Below are 16,688 nucleotides of genomic sequence, written 5' to 3'. Positions count from 1 at the left end.
GGGGGCGGGGTGGAGAGGGTCTTCCTAACCCCTAGGGATCAAGCCCGTATCTGTTGCATTTCTTGCACTGACAAACGGATTCTTTACCACTGTGCCACCTGGGAAGCCCACCATTTCTTACGTGCTGAGATATTTTTTTTCTACTATAATAGACTACAAAGTCCTCAAGTTAAAAGAATGTTTCTTAATGAGAACTATATCCTTATGGCTTAGCACATGCCAATATATGCTCAGTAAACATTTATTCATTTTTTTGAGACCAGCAGAGTAGATGGTAGAAGAGAATTAAATAAGTTTCAAATAGACACAAAAATAAACCAGTGACCCTTCAAGATAAGGCACATGTAGAGAAGGCAATGGCACCCCACTCCAGTACTCTTGCCTGGAAAATCCCATGGATGGAGAAGCCTGGTAGGCTGCAGTCCATGCTAAGGGTTGGACACAACTGAGTGACTTCCCTTTCACTTTTCACTTTCATGCATTGGAGAAGGAAATGGCAACCCACTCCAGTGTTCTTGCCTGGAGAATCCCAGGGGTGGAGGAGCCTGGTGGGCTGCCGTCTATGGGGTCGCACAGAGTCGGACACCACTGAAGTGACGCAGCAGCAGCAGCAGCAGGACCCCCCCTCCACCAAAAAAGAAGCAAAAAACAATGTTCCATATCTTGAATCAGAGAAAAAGGGAAAAATGGATAATAAAAACAGAAACACAATAGGTAAGAATCACATATATAACCTTCCTTGAAGCCATCCAGTAAGGAATAGTATATATATATTGAAATTTTACTATTCAAAGAGAATGTAAAAAAGTGGTAACTTCTGTTAATACAAAAGCAGCCTTGAATACATAAAAGAGACCTGACCTTGGCCACAAAGAAACTCTGATTGAAATTAAGGAAAGATTCATGAAAGACATGATTGGAGAGGTAAAAGAAGCTATTTTCTCAAATATGATGATTTTTTTTAACACTCCAAATCTATGTTAAGACCATATGGTGATTACGGAGAACTGGAAAACACTGTGGATGAAAAAGTTCTTTAAAAAGCGAGAGATAACTTCAGAGTGAAAGAGAAGAGATAAGCCAAAAAGGGCAGTAATATAACAGTAAGGGTAAAAAAGACAGGTTAATATTTTTCTGCTATTAGATACACTAGGGAGGGGCAAAGGTCAAGTCTTACAAAAGCATCCCTCTTCCTCCATCATTATTCACAATGAACTACATTGAAAACATACAGCAGTGTCAGTAAGGAGACTATTGCGGGTGGAGTATTATGACATTAAGTGCCTCTCTCTTCCTCTATGTAAATTCTTCTCCAGTTGAAACATTTTTATTATGACTATAGGTTTTAATCAACAAGGTCCCAACACAGAATAAACAAGTAGAGTTCAACTGAACCATGTGGATGAACAAAGAGAGCCTTCTATCCAGCTTTATGGCTATTTGAAAACCCAGGCAAATAAAGCAAAAGGAGAAGCAACCAGGAAGAAATACCTGAAGGCCAGGGAAAATACTTGAAAACCAAAGAGATAAACAAAAATCTCCCAGAAATCAAGGTAGGCCTTGAAAATACAAAAAGTATGAAACACAATGGGCTCTTCAGAATTTCTGCTCAGTTAACGCGCAAATGGTGAGGATGAAGCAGGAAATGCCTAACAAGCGAAACTAGGAATAAACTTGTCAGAAAACAAAGGATGAGGTTCAGAACCACCTTAAACTAGCAACTGACAATGGTTAGTTCTGTACAATGCTTTATTTCTTTTCTTTCTTTCCTAGACTTTAACAAGCAAATCTAAATTTATGAAATATTTCACAAGCAATCTTTTAGTAGCAAGAAAAAGGAATTTAGGAGTCAATGTTTAAAAAAAAAAAAAAGCCACATAGCGGTAGGATAAGTGAATTGTAATTTTCTGACACAATAGACATGGAAACCATCTTCCTACCAAAGATACTATTTCACAAGCGACAAATAAGGAAGTTTCTAGTCACACAGGCATGATACTATAAAGTACCTTAGTTACAAATGCCACTAATGCTATCTCTGTTTCACATTTTTCTTAATTATTTATGATGAGTAAGAATAAATCATCTGAGTTGGAAGAACTATAAATTAGAATAACCCGAAACCTTTAACAAACACATGATATATATGTAACTAAAACCTAGAGTATTAAAATTTAAGAATATCTGGTTGCACATAATTTTAATGCATGCACTGAAAAACGGAAAAAAAAAAACCTTTCTAGCTCTTAAAACCGTAAGGTAAATGTAAATTTATTTTAGCCAAATACTAGTGATATATTTGTACATTAAAATAAAAAGTATTTTACCTAATAAAAAAATAACTGAATTTAGTTAGCCTTCCTAACAAAAATCCAAGTACAAAACCACAGGTATGTCACTGCTAGCCATTCAGGCTAAAAGAACAATTAATTTAAATGGCATAATACTGTTAAATTAATTTTGGAGTATAATTTACATTCTAAAACATGTACTCCATTTTAAGTGTACAGTTCAATAGGTTTGACAAAGACATTTAACAATGCAAACCACCACCAGGACCAAGATACATTGGTTGGCCAAAAAGCTAGTTTGGGTCTTCCCATAAGATGTTACAGAAAAACCCAAATTTTTTGACCAACCCAATAAAAAATTTCTCTTCTCCCAATCACTCATCTGGGCTGGAGGAAGCACAAGCTGGAATCAACATTGCCAGGAGAAATATCAATAATCTCACATATGCAAATGACAACATGCTTATGGCAGAAAGTGAAAAAGAACTAAAGAGCCTCTTGATGAAAGTGAAAGAGGAGAGTGAAAAAGTTGGCTTAAAGCTCAACATTCAGAAAACAAGATCGTGGCATCCGGTCCCATCACTTCATGGCAAATAAGATGGGAAAACAGTGGAAACAGTGTCAGACTTTATTTTTCTGGGCTCCATAATCACTGCAGATGGTGACTGCAGCCATGAAATTAAAAGACACTTACTCCTTAGAAGGAAAGTCATGACCAACCTAGACAGCATATTAAAGAGCAGAGACATGACTTTGCCAACGAAGGTCCGTCTAGTCAAGGCTATGGCTTTTCCAGTGGTCATGTATGGACATGAGAGTTGGACTATAAAGAAAGCTGAGCGCAGAAGAATTGATGCTTTTGAACTGTGGTGTTGGAGAAGACTCTTGAGAGTCCCTTGGACTGCAAGGAGAGCCAACCAGTCCATCCTAAAGGAGATCAGTCCTGGGTGTTCATTGGAAGGACTGATGTTGAAGCTGAAACTCCGATACTTTGGCCACCTGATGTGAAGAGCTGACTCATTGGAAAAGACCCTGATGCTGGGAAAGACTGAGGGCAGGAGGAGAAGGGGACGACAGAGGATGAGATGGTTGGATGGCATCACTGACTTAATGGACATGGGTTTGGGTGGACTCTGGGAGTTGGTGATGGGCAGGGAGGCCTGGCATGCTGTGGTTCATGGGGTCGCAGAGTCAGACATGACTGAGCAACTGAACCGAACTGAATCACCCATCTACTCCCTGTGCCAGGAAAAAAAAAACATACTGCTTGTTGTCACTATAAATTAGACTACCTTTTATTCTAGTTACATAAAGTGAAATATGTCTGTACTTTTGTGTCTAATTTATTTGGCTCAGCATAACTGAGATTTATCCCTCTTATGTTTATCAGTCATTAGTTCCTTTATTGCTGAATCATCTCTATAAGCAGACATATTCATTCACCTGCTGATAGACATTTGGGTTGTTTCTAGAACCAAACTGTTTACAAAATGAGTGTAACATTTTACATTCCCACCAACAATGTATGAAAGTTCTAGTTGCTCCATATCTTCACCAACAGTTATTATTGTCAGTCCTTAGCCATCCAGTGGGTGGGTCATGATACCTTATGGTTTTAGTTTGCATTTCTCAATTGACTAGTAATGATGTGTCCTTATTTTCATGTCCTTATTTGCCACATGTATCTTCTTTAGTGAAATGGGTATTTTCCCCATTTTTTAATTGTCTTATTACTCATTTTTTTGTTTTCTTATTATTTATTGAGTTATAAGAGTTCTTTATACATTCTAGATACAATCTTTTCTAAATATGTTTCGCAAATAGCTTCTTCCAGTCTCTCCCTATTTGTGCTTGCTTTTTCATCTACTTGATAATAGATTTATCTTTAGAAAATAGCTTCTCTTTAGAAAAGTTTTCAATTTTTAAGTCCAATTTATCATTTGTTTTTCTTTTATGACATACTTTTGTGTGTTCTGGCAAATGTTTTACTCGGGAGCAGTTTCAAAAGAATCAACCCTAAGACAGATAGTGTTTAATATCTTAAATCTGAGAACAGTTACAGATTAATCAATTCTAAGATGATATCAAACTGGATGCTACAAACACTTCTGGTGGGAATACAAAATGGTACAGCCACTTTGGTTAAGTCTGAAAGTTTATAAAGTTATATACCCTTACCAAACCATCTAGCATTCCACTCCTAGGATATCTACTCAAATGTATTAAAACCTATCAGTTCCGTTATTCAAACAAAAACCTGTATACAAATGTTAGAGCAGATTTATTCATTCTCATTCTAATCTGGAGATGTCCAAGATGTCCTTCAACAGGCAAATGGATAAACAGTGGTACACCTATTCAGTGAAATACTATTCAGTAATAACAAAGAATGAGTTACTGACTCAGGTAACAGCAAAGATGACTTAAAATGCATTTTGTAAGTGCAAGAAGACACACACAAAGGCTACACAATTGTTTAATTTCATGTATACGATACTCTGGAAAAGGTAAAATTATAGGGAAGGAAAGCAGATCAGTGTTTACTGGGGAGTTAGGGAAGAAGACAGGATTGAGTCTGATGACTACAAAGGGGCCACACAAAGGAATTCTTATGGCAATGAAACTGTTCTGTATGCTTTTATTTTCCTTCGCTGTGGACCAAGACAGGTTAGAGGTCTGGTATCCCAGAACTGGGCTGTTTATGGGCATCCTAACTTATTAGTCAGTTTTTGACCAGCACACCCTGAAAAATACCTAAGAGTTGACATGTTCTGCCCATGCATTTGCTCAGGGCAAAGCCTGATCTCAGAGCCCCAGCCAACTCACCTGGCCGTAGACATCCACCCTAAAGACCAAAAAGCAACTTGGCCAATTAGAGCAACTGGTCTCCAACAACAGTTAATGCAAAAAATAGGAGAAGCGTTTTTAAATAATAACTATTATCTTTAGTGTGGATTCACATGGCATAGGCTCCATAAAATAAGTATAAGCTAATTTAATTCTTTTTTTAATTTTTAGAAATTAAAATCATTGTAGTCAAAATAAATTGAAGATTTAAATGAAAAAATAGGAACACAGATGCAAGAAACCCAGCATCTATATAAAGTGAATTCAAGAAGAGATTGAAATTGATGAAAGTTCAAAAAAATGCTAAAAGATAATGGAACATTTTAGAAATTACAAAGGAAAAAGAACTGACTCAAAGTTTTATTCACATAGAAAAACAAACAACAAGCCAGAAACTATTTCTGGACATGCAAGTATTCCTCCCATAACTCATCTTAAAAACATTACTCAAGAAAGTATTCCAGTCAAAAAACAAATGAATTAAAGAAATTTTAAAAGAGGAAGACACAATATTCAAGTGACCAGTGACCTTATAGTTAAATTTAAATCATTAGATGCAGTAGTAGTAAAGTTGAAAAGGATGGTTAGGGAAAAACACAAGTGATATAAAAGGAAATAATAGAACCAAGAATGTGGGGAAGGCAAAGGGTCAAGGTCTTGCCTCATTAAATGGAGGAATAAAGGCAAAAGAAAATCAGTTCTACATCATTTTAGAATTTCCAAACTTTCATGGCAGAAAAAAAAAAAGTAAATACGAATAGGTTAAATTTTCCTGTGAAAAAGTAAGTCCTTTTGCACAAGGGATCCTTGTAATGGAGTGATTCTATATTTTGACTATGGTAGTGGTGGCAAGATCTACATAAAATGTCAGAGAACACACACACAAAGGTATGTAAAACTGAGGAAATCTGAGTAAAGTGTGTAGACTGGGTCAATGTCAATTTCGCAGGTGTCCTATAGTGTTATAGTCACGCAAGATGTTGCCACAGGAAGAAACTGGATGAAGTATACATAAGATATTCCTTTATTCTTTCTTTCAATTGCATGTGAACCTATAATTAGCTTTTATAAAAAGTTTTTTAACAATACAAAATAAATAATAAACACAAACTCTCAGGTTGGGAGGGCGAAGGTTGGAAGGAAAAATAAAAGTCTGACTAAATGGTGCTTGATATTTATGAGAGAGTAAAACAAAACAATGTAAGTAACTGAAAGAAACATATGAGCAATAAAAATCTATCCAATACACACAAAACTGACAGAGATGGCAATAGTAATATCAGAAATCATCAAACAGAGCAAAAAATATTTTATATTTTGTAAGATTGAAATCCACTAAGAACAAACACCTACAAAGATGAATCCAATCAAATTCATAGTCACAGTAAGAGACTAATATATTCTGCTTACTGATTTATCAGTTTTGAGAAAACAGTAAATAGTGATATGGTACAAGGAATGTGTCAAGCCAAAAAACAGGGAAATGACAGCTTATCAAAAATATTTTGGGAAAATGTCTAAACACTTAGAAAAGTAAATTTAAAACACAGTTGATCCTTGAACAATGCAGGGGTTAGGAGTACCAGCCTTCTGTGCAGCTGAAAACCCATGTATAACTTACAACTGGCCATGTATATACACAGTTCCTTCTTATCCACAATTTTGTATCCCTAGGTTCATCCAACAGTGACTTGTTTAGTACTGAGCATTTACTACTGAAAAATATCCACACGTACATGGATTCCTGCAAGTCAAACCCATGTTATTCAAGGGTCAACTGTATTATTCAAGCAACTAGTTTTTTAAAATTTAAATAAGTAACACAAAATACCCAGTCAGAGAATATGTACAAAGAGCATTTTAATAACCTTGGGGTAGAAACTCAGGATGCCATAAAGGAAGAGAATACAGAACTGACAACATACATATTAAAACTTTCTGGATGATTAGATAGCATCACCAACTCAACAGACATGAGTTTGAGCAAACTCTGGGAGGCAGAGAAGGACAGAGGAGCGTGGTGTGCTGCAGTCCATGTGGTCACAGAGTCAGGCACCACTTAGTGACTGGACAACAAAAACAATATGGCAAAAGCTCCCAGAAAAAGCATTTAAAGAATAAACTATGAAAAAATACTAGCAATGGTGTACCAAGTCACTGATAGATGACACATAAAGAGCTATTACCAATTAACATGAAAAAGAGGAACATCGACACAAAATTAAGCAAAGAATATGAACAGGCAAGTGGATATTCAACTCCATCAATAAGCAAACAAAGGCAAAATTAAAACAGTAAAAGTACCTTTCATCCATAAAATCATAAAATGTAAAAAAATGGTATCATTTTAGCAGTGACTGTTTCAGAACAATTCTTCACAGGTCTCTCACATTTCTGCACATCTCATAAGCAGGGACACTGATAATCTCTGTTCCAGACTATCCTTTCAAAGGTTCTTTATACAGTGAACATTCTTGGCAGATACAGAGAAGTCTCCCTCTGGAGTACAGGACAGATTTTTTTTTTTATTATCCAGCATAATAAAGATAATGTCTCTCTCTAGGGTAAAGGTTAGGCAGACTTGCTTGCAGCCTATTATGAACAGTCAGGTTCCCTAAACTCAGGGTTTCACTCCTATAATCTAATCTACTGCATATGCTTGAACTCCCTGGCCCTCATCACATCACCCTGCGGAAATCAGGGATAAAGGAAGTGACAGAAGAAAAGAATGGCAGAAGGACTGTGCTCACCTCCTCCTGGGAAAGCACTGAACCACAACTAACTGCTGAACAACCAGCAACACACAGATGCTGAAACTGACAAAAAAGATACCCCACATTAAAAGACAAAGAAGAGTCAATGAGACCGCAGAAGGGGTGCAATTAGGATAAAATCAAATCCCACACCTGCCAGGTGGGTGGCCCACAAACTGGAGAACAATTAAACCACAGAAGCTCTCCCACTATTGTGAATTGAAGGTTCTGAGCCCCACATCAGGATTCCCAGCCTGCAGGTCCAGCAAAGGGACTAGGAATCCCCAAGGAATCTGACTTTGAAGGCCAGTGGGATTCGACTGCAGGACTTCCATGGAACTGGGGGAAACAGAGACTCCACTCTTGGAGGGTACACACAAAACCTTGTGCACAGCAGGACGCAGTGGGAAGGAGCTGTGACCCCACACGAGACTGAACCAAGCCTACCTATAGTGTTGGAGGGTGTCTGCAGAGGTGTGGGGTGGCAGTGGTTCACCTCAAGGACAAGGGGACTGGCAGCAGCAGTTCTAGGAGTACCAACTGGTGTGAGCTCTCATGAAGGCCACCACAGGCCGGACCATAGAGTCTGTAGACTCCAGGGCTGGGTCCTTAGGCCAAACCACTAATAGAGAGGGATCACAGCCCCACCCAGCAGCAGACAAGCAGATTAAAGTTTTACTGAGAGGAGCTACTCCAAGTCCGAGGTCAGGGGCAGAAGCCGGGAGGACCCCATGCCCGAGGGGCAGTGGCCAAGAGGAGTTATCCCACATTCGAGGTCAGGGGCAGCGGCCGAGAGTGCCAGGCTGCGACGGCGCAAAAACGGCCGAGAGGAGCTACCCCGTGTCCGAGGTCAGGGGTGGCGGCCGGGAGGAGCCACCCCAGTCCAAGGAGCGGTGGCTGGGCTGCGTGGGCGCAGGAGGGCCTAGAGGAGCTATTCCATGTTCAAGGTCAGGAGGGGTGCGGTGAGGAGATACTTCTCGTCCAAGGTAAGGAGCAGCAGCTGCACTTTGCTGGAGCAGTCGTGAAGAGATACCCCACATCCAAGGTAAGAGAAACCCAAGTAAGACGGCAGGTGTTTCAAGAGGGCATCAGAGGGCAGTCACACTGAAACCATACTCACAGAAAACTAGTCAATCTAATCACACTAGGACCACAGCCTTGTCTAACTCAATGAAACTAAGCCATGCCCGTGGGGCCACCCAAGAGGGGTGGGTCATGGTGGAGAGGTCTGACAGAATGTGGTCCACTGCAGAAGGGAATGGCAAACCACTTCAGTATTCTTGCCTTGAGAACCCCATGAACAGTATGAAAAGGCAAAATGATAGGATACTGAAAGAGGAACTCCCCAGGTCAGTAGGTGCCCAATATGCTACTGGAGATCAGTGGAGAAATAACTCCAGAAAGAATGAAGGGATGGAGCCAAAGCAAAAACAATACCCAGTTGTGGATGTGACTGGTGATAGAAGCAAGGTCCAATGCTGTAAAGAGCAATATTGCATAGGAACCTGGAATGTCAGGTCCATGAATCAAGGCAAATTGGAAGTGGTCAAACAGGAGATAGCAAGAGTGAATGTCGACATTCTAGGAATCAGTGAACTAAAATGGACTGGAATGGGTGAATTTAACTCAGATGACCATTATATCTACTACTGCGGGCAGGAATCCCTCAGAAGAAATGGAGTAGCCATCATGGTCAACAAAAGAGCCAGAAATACAGTACGTGGATGCAATCTCAAAAACGACAGAATGATCTCTGTTTCCAAGGCAAACCATTCAACATCACAGTAATCCAAGTCTATGCCCCAATCAGTAATGCTGAAGAAGCTGAAGTTGAACAGGTCTATGAAGACCTACAAGACCTTTTAGAACTAACACCCAAAAAAGATGTCCTTTTCATTCTAGGGGACTGGAATGCAAAAGTAGGAAGTCAAGAAACACCTGGAGTAACAGGCAAATTTGGCCTTGGAATACGGAATGAAGCAGGGCAAAGACCAATAGAGCTCTGCCAAGAAAATGCACTGGTCATAGCAAACACCCTCTTCCAACAACACAAGAGAAGACTCTACACATAGACATCACCAGATAGTAAACACGGAAATCAGACTGATTATATACTTTGCAGCCAAAGATGGAGAAGCTCTATACGGTCAACAAAAACAAGACCAGGAGCTGACTGTGGCTCAGATCATGAACTCCTTATTGCCAAACTCAGACTTAAATCGAAGAAAGCAGGGAAAGCCACTAGACCATTCAGGTAGGACCTAAATCAAATCCCTTATGATTATACAGCGGAAGTGAGAAATAGATTTAAGGGACTAGATCTGATAGATAGAGGGCCTGATGAACTATGCACTGAGGTTGGTGACATTGTACAGGAGATAGGGATCAAGACCATCCCTATGGAAAAGAAATGCAAAAAAGCAAAATGGCTGTCTGGGGAGGCCTTACAAATAGCTGTGAAAAGGGAAGCAAAAAGCAAAGGAGAAAAGGAAAGATATAAGCATCTGAATGCAGAGTTCCAAAGAATAGCAAGAAGAGATAAGAAAGCCTTCTTCAGCGATCAATGCAAAGAAATAGAGGAAAACAACAGAATGGGAAAGACTAGAGATCTCTTCAAGAAAATTAGAGATACCAAGGGAACATTTCATGCAAAGATGGGCTCGATAAAGGACAGAAATGGCATGGACCTAACAGAAGCAGAAGATACTAAGAAGAGGTGCCAAGAATACACAAAAGAACCGTACAAAAAGGATCTTCATGACCCGGATAATCACAATGGTGTGATCACTCATCTAGAGCCAGACATCCTGGAATGTGAAGTCAAGTGGGCCTTAGAAAGCATCACTACAAACAAAGCTAGTGGAGGTGATGGAATTCCAGTGAAGCTATTTCAAATCCTGGAAGATGATGCTGTGAAAGTGCTGCACTCAATATGCCAGCAAATTTGGAAAACTCAGCAGTGGCCACAGGACTGGAAAAGGTCAGTTTTCATTCCAATCCCAAAGAAAGGCAATGCCAAAGAATGCTCAAACTACTGTACAATTGCACTCATCTCACACGCTAGTAAAGTAATGCTCAAAATTCTCCAAGCCAAGCTTCAGTAATACATGAACCGTGAACTTCCTGATGTCCAAGCTGGTTTTAGAAAAGGCAGACGAACCAGAGATCAAATTGCCAACATCCACTGGATCATGGAAAAAACAAGAGAGTTCTAGAAAAACATCGATTTCTGCTTTATTGACTATGCCAAAGCCTTTGACTGTGTGGATCACAATAAACTGGAAAATTCTGAAAGAGATGGGAATACCAGACCACCTGACCTGCCTCTTGAGAAACCTGTATGCAGGTCAGGAGGCAACAGTTAGAACTGGACATGGAACAACAGACTGGTTCCAAATAGGAAAAGGAGTACGTCAAGGCTATATATTGTCACCCTGCTTATTTAACTTATATGCAGAGTACATCATGAGAAACGCTGGGCTGGAAGAAGTACAAGCTGGAATCAAGATTGCCGGGAGAAATATCAATAACCTCCGATATGCAGATGACACCACCCTTATGGCAGACAGTGAAGAGGAACTAAAAAGCCAGATGAAAGTAAAAGTGGAGAGTGAAAAAGTTGGCTTAAAGCTCAACATTCAGAAAACGAAGATCATGGCATCTGGTCCCATCACTCCATGGGAAATAGATGGGGAAACTGTGGAAACAATGGCAGACTTTATTTTGGGGGGCTCCAAAATCACTGCAGATGGTGACTACAGCCATGAAATTAAAAAACGCTTACTCCTTGGAAGAAAAGTTAAGACCAACCTAGATAGCATGTTGAAAAGCAGAGACATTACTATGCCAACAAAGGTCCATCTAGTCAAGGCTATGGTTTTTCCAGTGGTCACGTATGGATGTGAGAGTTGGACTGTGAAGAAAGCTGAGTGCTGAAGAATTGATGCTTTTGAACTGTAGTGTTGGAGAAGACTCTTGAGAGTCCCTTGGACTGCAAGGAGATCAGATTCTGAAGGAGATCAGTCCTGGGATTTCTTTGGAAGGAATGATGCTGAAGCTGAAACTCCAGTACTTTGGCCACCTCATGCAAAGAGTTGACTCACTGGAAAAGACCCTGATGCTGGAGGGACTGGGGGCAGGAGGAGAAGGGGATGACAGAGGATGAGATGGCTGGATGGCATCACTGACTCGATGGACGTGAGTCTGAGTGAACTCCGGGAGTTGGTGACGGACAGGGAGGCCTGGCGTGCTACGATTCATGGGGTCGCAAAGAGTCGGCCATGACTCAGCGACTGAACTGAACTGAGTGAGCAAGGCCCTAACCCCCAGAGCAAGAACCAGTTCTTCTCACTGCCAGTCCTTCTCATCAGGAAGCTTGCACAACCCTTTTAGACAGCCTCATGAGGCTTAGTATCATCAAAACAGACAACCCAACAAAAAAATAGGTGAAAGATCTAAACAGACATTTCTCCAAAGTAGACACACAAGTGGCCTAAAGGCACATGAAAAAATATTCAGCATTACTAATTATTAGAGAAATGCAAATCAAAACTGCATTGAGTTATCACCTCACACGAGTCAAAATGGTCATCATCAAAAAATCCACAAACAATAAATGCTAGAGAGGGTGTGGAGAAAAGGGGACCCTCCTACACTGTTGGTGGGAATGTAAATTGGTACTGCCACTATGGAGACCAGTATGGAAGTTCCTCAAAAATCTAAAAATAAAGCTAGTATATCACCCCAGAATCCCACTCCTGGGCATATGAAAGTGAAGTGGAAGTGCTGGTCGCTTCAGTCATGTCCAAGTCTTTGTGACCCCATGGACTGAACCCCACCAGATGCCTCTGTCCATGGGATTCTCCAGGCAAGAATACTAGAATGGGTTGCCATTCCCTTCTCCAAGGGATCTTCCCAACCCAGGCATAGCACCCACGTCTCCCACACTGCAGGCAGACTCTTTACCACCTGAGCCACCAGGGAAATTATATATCCAGAGGAAAACATGGTCTGAAAGGATACACGCACCTCAACGTTCACTGCAGTACTGTGTACGATAGCCAAGACATGGAAGGAACCTAAATGTCCATCGACAGAGGAATGGATACAGAAGACGTGGTAAATATATACAGTGGAATATTACTCAGCCATTAAAAATAAAGAAATGACGCCATTTGCGGCATCATGGATGGACCTAGAGATTGTAAACTCAGAGAAGGAGAAATATCATAGGACATTTTTTATATGCAAAATATTAAAAGAATTATTTGTTGTCATTTAGTCACTGAGTTGTGTCTGACTCTTTTGAAATCCTATGGACTGGGACCCCATGGACCGTAGCCCTCCAGGCTCCTCTGTCCACGGGATTTCCCAGGCAAGAATACTGGAGTGGGCTGCCACTTGCTTCTCCAGGGGATCTTCTGTACCCAGGGATCAAACCCACATCTCCTACATTGCAGGCAGATTCTTTACCACTGAGCCACTAGGGAAGCCTCAAAAAATACACAAATGAACTTATTTACAAAACAGATACAGATTCACAGACTTAGAGAATGAATTTATGGTTGCTGGGGAAAGGGATAGTTAGGGAGTTTGGGACTGACATGTACATACTGCTATATCTAAAATGGATAACCAACAAAGACTTTAGCAACTAAAAAACAATAAGAACTGTATAGCACAGGAAATTCTCTCAATGTTATGTGGCAGCCTGGATGGAAGGGGAGTTTAGGGGAGAGTGGATACATGTATATGTATGGCTGAGTTCCTTTGCTGTCCACCTGAAACTACAACAAAATTGTTAATCTGCTATACTCCAATATAAAGTAAGTTAAAATAATTATCTAAACTTTCTAAAGTTTAGATACTTAGATAAAATTATCTAAACTTATCTAATTTAAATAATTATTAGTTTAAATAATCTCTGGCTACTGTTATTGCTGGCTCCTGTCTTCTACCAGCATCCATGAAACTGTGAGCTTACAAATAGGGTAAAATTCAATCTTGACAATTCCTGGCAATGATACAGCAACAGCAGGCAACATTTTCAGAAACTGTGTAAACTGACTCTGACAACAACCTTTTGAAGAGAAATATGGAACGATCTATCATAATTTAAAACATATGTAACTTTTTATTTTTTAAAAAAGGTATATAACTTTTGACCCAGCAATACCGTGTATAAGCATTCACACTAAGGAACTAAATAATTTCAAGAGGCAAGACACTTTAAGGAAGAGGTAGGGTAGAGAGGAAGGGGTAAAAAGGGAGTCAAGTTACCCTCTCTAAATGAGTTCATTTCAAAAATGTTTAGAGATGTCTACAATATGCCAGGCACTGTTTGAAGCACTAGACATTAAAACACATTATAAAACTAAAGTAATAAGAGCAGCATGGTATCAGCACAGGAAGCCAGAGATTGCTAAAACATTAATTCAGTAAAAGTTTCAAGAATATACTAGAATTAGGGCCTCAGATAAAACAGTATTTGCTATCAGTAGGGGAAAATGGAATTCTACAATTGCTGGTGGGGACAATGGCTAACAACTATGAGAGAAAAAGGGGTGCTTTATTTCCTTGCTTATATTAAATATAACTGAGGTAAAGACTTAAGTATGAAGAATGCTCGGTTGCCAAGTCATGTCCAACTCTTTGCAACCCCATGGATTAGCCCACCAGGCTTCTCTTTCCATGGGATTTTCCAGGCAAGAATACTGGAATGGGTTGCCATTTCCCTCTCCAGGGGATCCTCCCGTCCCAGGGATCAAACCTGTAACTCCGGCATCTCCTGCATTGGCAGACAGATACTTTACCACTGAGCCACCTGGGAAGCCCAAATATGAAGAATAAGACTATTAAAAGTACTAGAAGAAAATAAAGGAGTATATTTATACACAATTCATGTGGCAAAACACCATTCTTAAGAGGATACCAGAGTTAGACCCATGAAGTTAAAACTGATTACATTCCTCACAGCAAAAGTTAAAGAGGATGTGGCAATGAAACTAACACAGTAAAGAAATAAGAGGGAGTTTTCCCTTTACTGGCCATGGTTAGAAGTAAAAGATAAATAGCAACATTTTAAGATGCCTCATACACAGGATTAGATCATGGGTGCTGGTAAAATGGATATAATTATCTTATACTGATTTGACCTCTTTGATTTTTATGTCCATAATAAAAAGGAAGAGTATGAAAATGCAGGGCCCAGAAAAAGCAAATTTTGGGGGAGTAGTAAAAAGGGAGCAAGGGAAGAAAAAAAATGGTACTCTGAAAGGAAGTGCGGAAAGAAGGATCCAATTCAATGAACAAGTAGAGTGTCTACTATGGGGTGATGCACAGTACCACTAGAAAGATTAAATATAACTGTCCCTTTCCCCCAAGAGCTTAGTATCTAATAAAGGACTAGAGAAGCCTTGGTGTCTCAGGAAAATCTCCCTCTATTCAGCCAACAGGTACGATATGTAATACAGGACAACACAAGCATGAAGTGAGCTTTAAGGGGGGGAAATGTACTTATATTCTGAACTTAAGACACCAAAGACTGCATGCCAAGAAGCAGTAAAGGCAGCCTGTGTCCTCTAACACATCAAAGCAAGCAAGATCCCCGCACTTAGGGAGTCCTCCAGGGCATAAAGCCAGACGCCCCCTCAACTACCTGATCACAGGTTTATAGCATCTTGACTTTCTAATTACTTGTATATTTTAACTAGTGACTACATGAGAGGCTTTGTGGCAACGAACGTATTTGGGAAACCATCAAGGAAATCCAAAACCGCTCCCACTGCAAACAGGCTGACAATGAGGCCAAGTGAATGCTCATCATCTCACTGCATTCTAATGATAGCTCTAAACACAGAAACAGGGCTGCTGCCGGGCATCTCGTGGCAGTTCTGAATTAAGACACGGGCCTGACTAGGCGAAAACCATCGGGTGCCAAAGAGAAATCAAAGTAGCACGCGCAGGAGCAACAAGTACCCAGGCGGGAGGGTGGCCAACTCAGGGTTGCAGGGTCAGCGCTACCTGCCAACCCCGCAGTGTAAACAACCCTGCGCCGTCCGCACTGGGCGACGCCTCACGCCTAGCAGACAGTCGTGCAGAGAAGCGGCGCCGGAGGCAAGTTAGATGCTTGCAGGGTCCCCAGCAAGCCCAGCAAACGCAAGCTGGCGGCGGGGGAGCGGAAAGCCGGAGCAGGGACCTCTGCCGGGCGCCCCGGCTCCCCAAAGAGCGGCTCCGCCCGGGCCCGGCCCAGCCCCAGCGCCGAAAGAAGACGGAGACCCCCAGGAGGGAGAAGTAAAGGAAGGGCCGTACCCTGTAGGGTCCGGGAGAGGCGCGCGCCGTGGGCTTCACCAGCGACCAGACGGCGCGGGAAGGCCGGGGCGCGGGGGCGGCTCCCAGGCTCCCGCGCTGCGGCGAGACCGCGGCGAGCCCGGCCCAGGGCGACCCGGAAGGAAGACGCTCGGGCCGCGCTGAGGGGCGGAGCCAGGGACGGGGCGGGGCCACGTCGGCGTCTGGACCGCCCCCTCCCAGGCTGAGGGGAGGAGCTTCCTAGTGCAGTCCTGGCCTGAGTGGTACCCTACGAATTGCCAGTTACTCCTCAAGGGGCAGTGGTTGCACATGTGCTGTGGAAATAATCTCTTCCTCTAATCGGCCTGCCATCAGTAGTGTAGTAGAGCTAGGGCTTCTTCAGTCTAGAGTTGTTGGGTGAGAGGATGCACAAGGATTATGGGTGTTAATGTTCTCAGAAGAAAAGGGGAACAAAAATAATAGGTGCTCTAAAGGCATACTTCACCAAGTT

At 41.3% G+C, this 16,688-nt stretch overlaps 1 protein-coding gene across 2 annotated transcripts in view; it reads right to left on the bottom strand.

Moving 5' to 3' along the window:
* FBXL4 (F-box and leucine rich repeat protein 4) overlaps window positions 1-16,366 on the bottom strand; it is a 74,206-nt gene extending 57,840 nt beyond the window's left edge. For both annotated transcript variants that reach the window (XM_069599223.1, XM_069599222.1), the window contains exon 1: window positions 16,202-16,366. The gene's annotated coding sequence lies outside the window, so the exon portion shown is untranslated. The remainder of the gene's footprint in view (window positions 1-16,201) is intronic.
* Window positions 16,367-16,688: the final 322 nt, after the last annotated feature.

Source organism: Ovis canadensis, chromosome 8, assembly GCF_042477335.2.
Source record: "Ovis canadensis isolate MfBH-ARS-UI-01 breed Bighorn chromosome 8, ARS-UI_OviCan_v2, whole genome shotgun sequence".
NCBI lineage: Eukaryota > Metazoa > Chordata > Mammalia > Artiodactyla > Bovidae > Ovis > Ovis canadensis.
The sequence above is the reverse complement of the archived record's forward strand: the minus strand, read 5'-3'. Positions and strand labels throughout refer to the sequence as shown.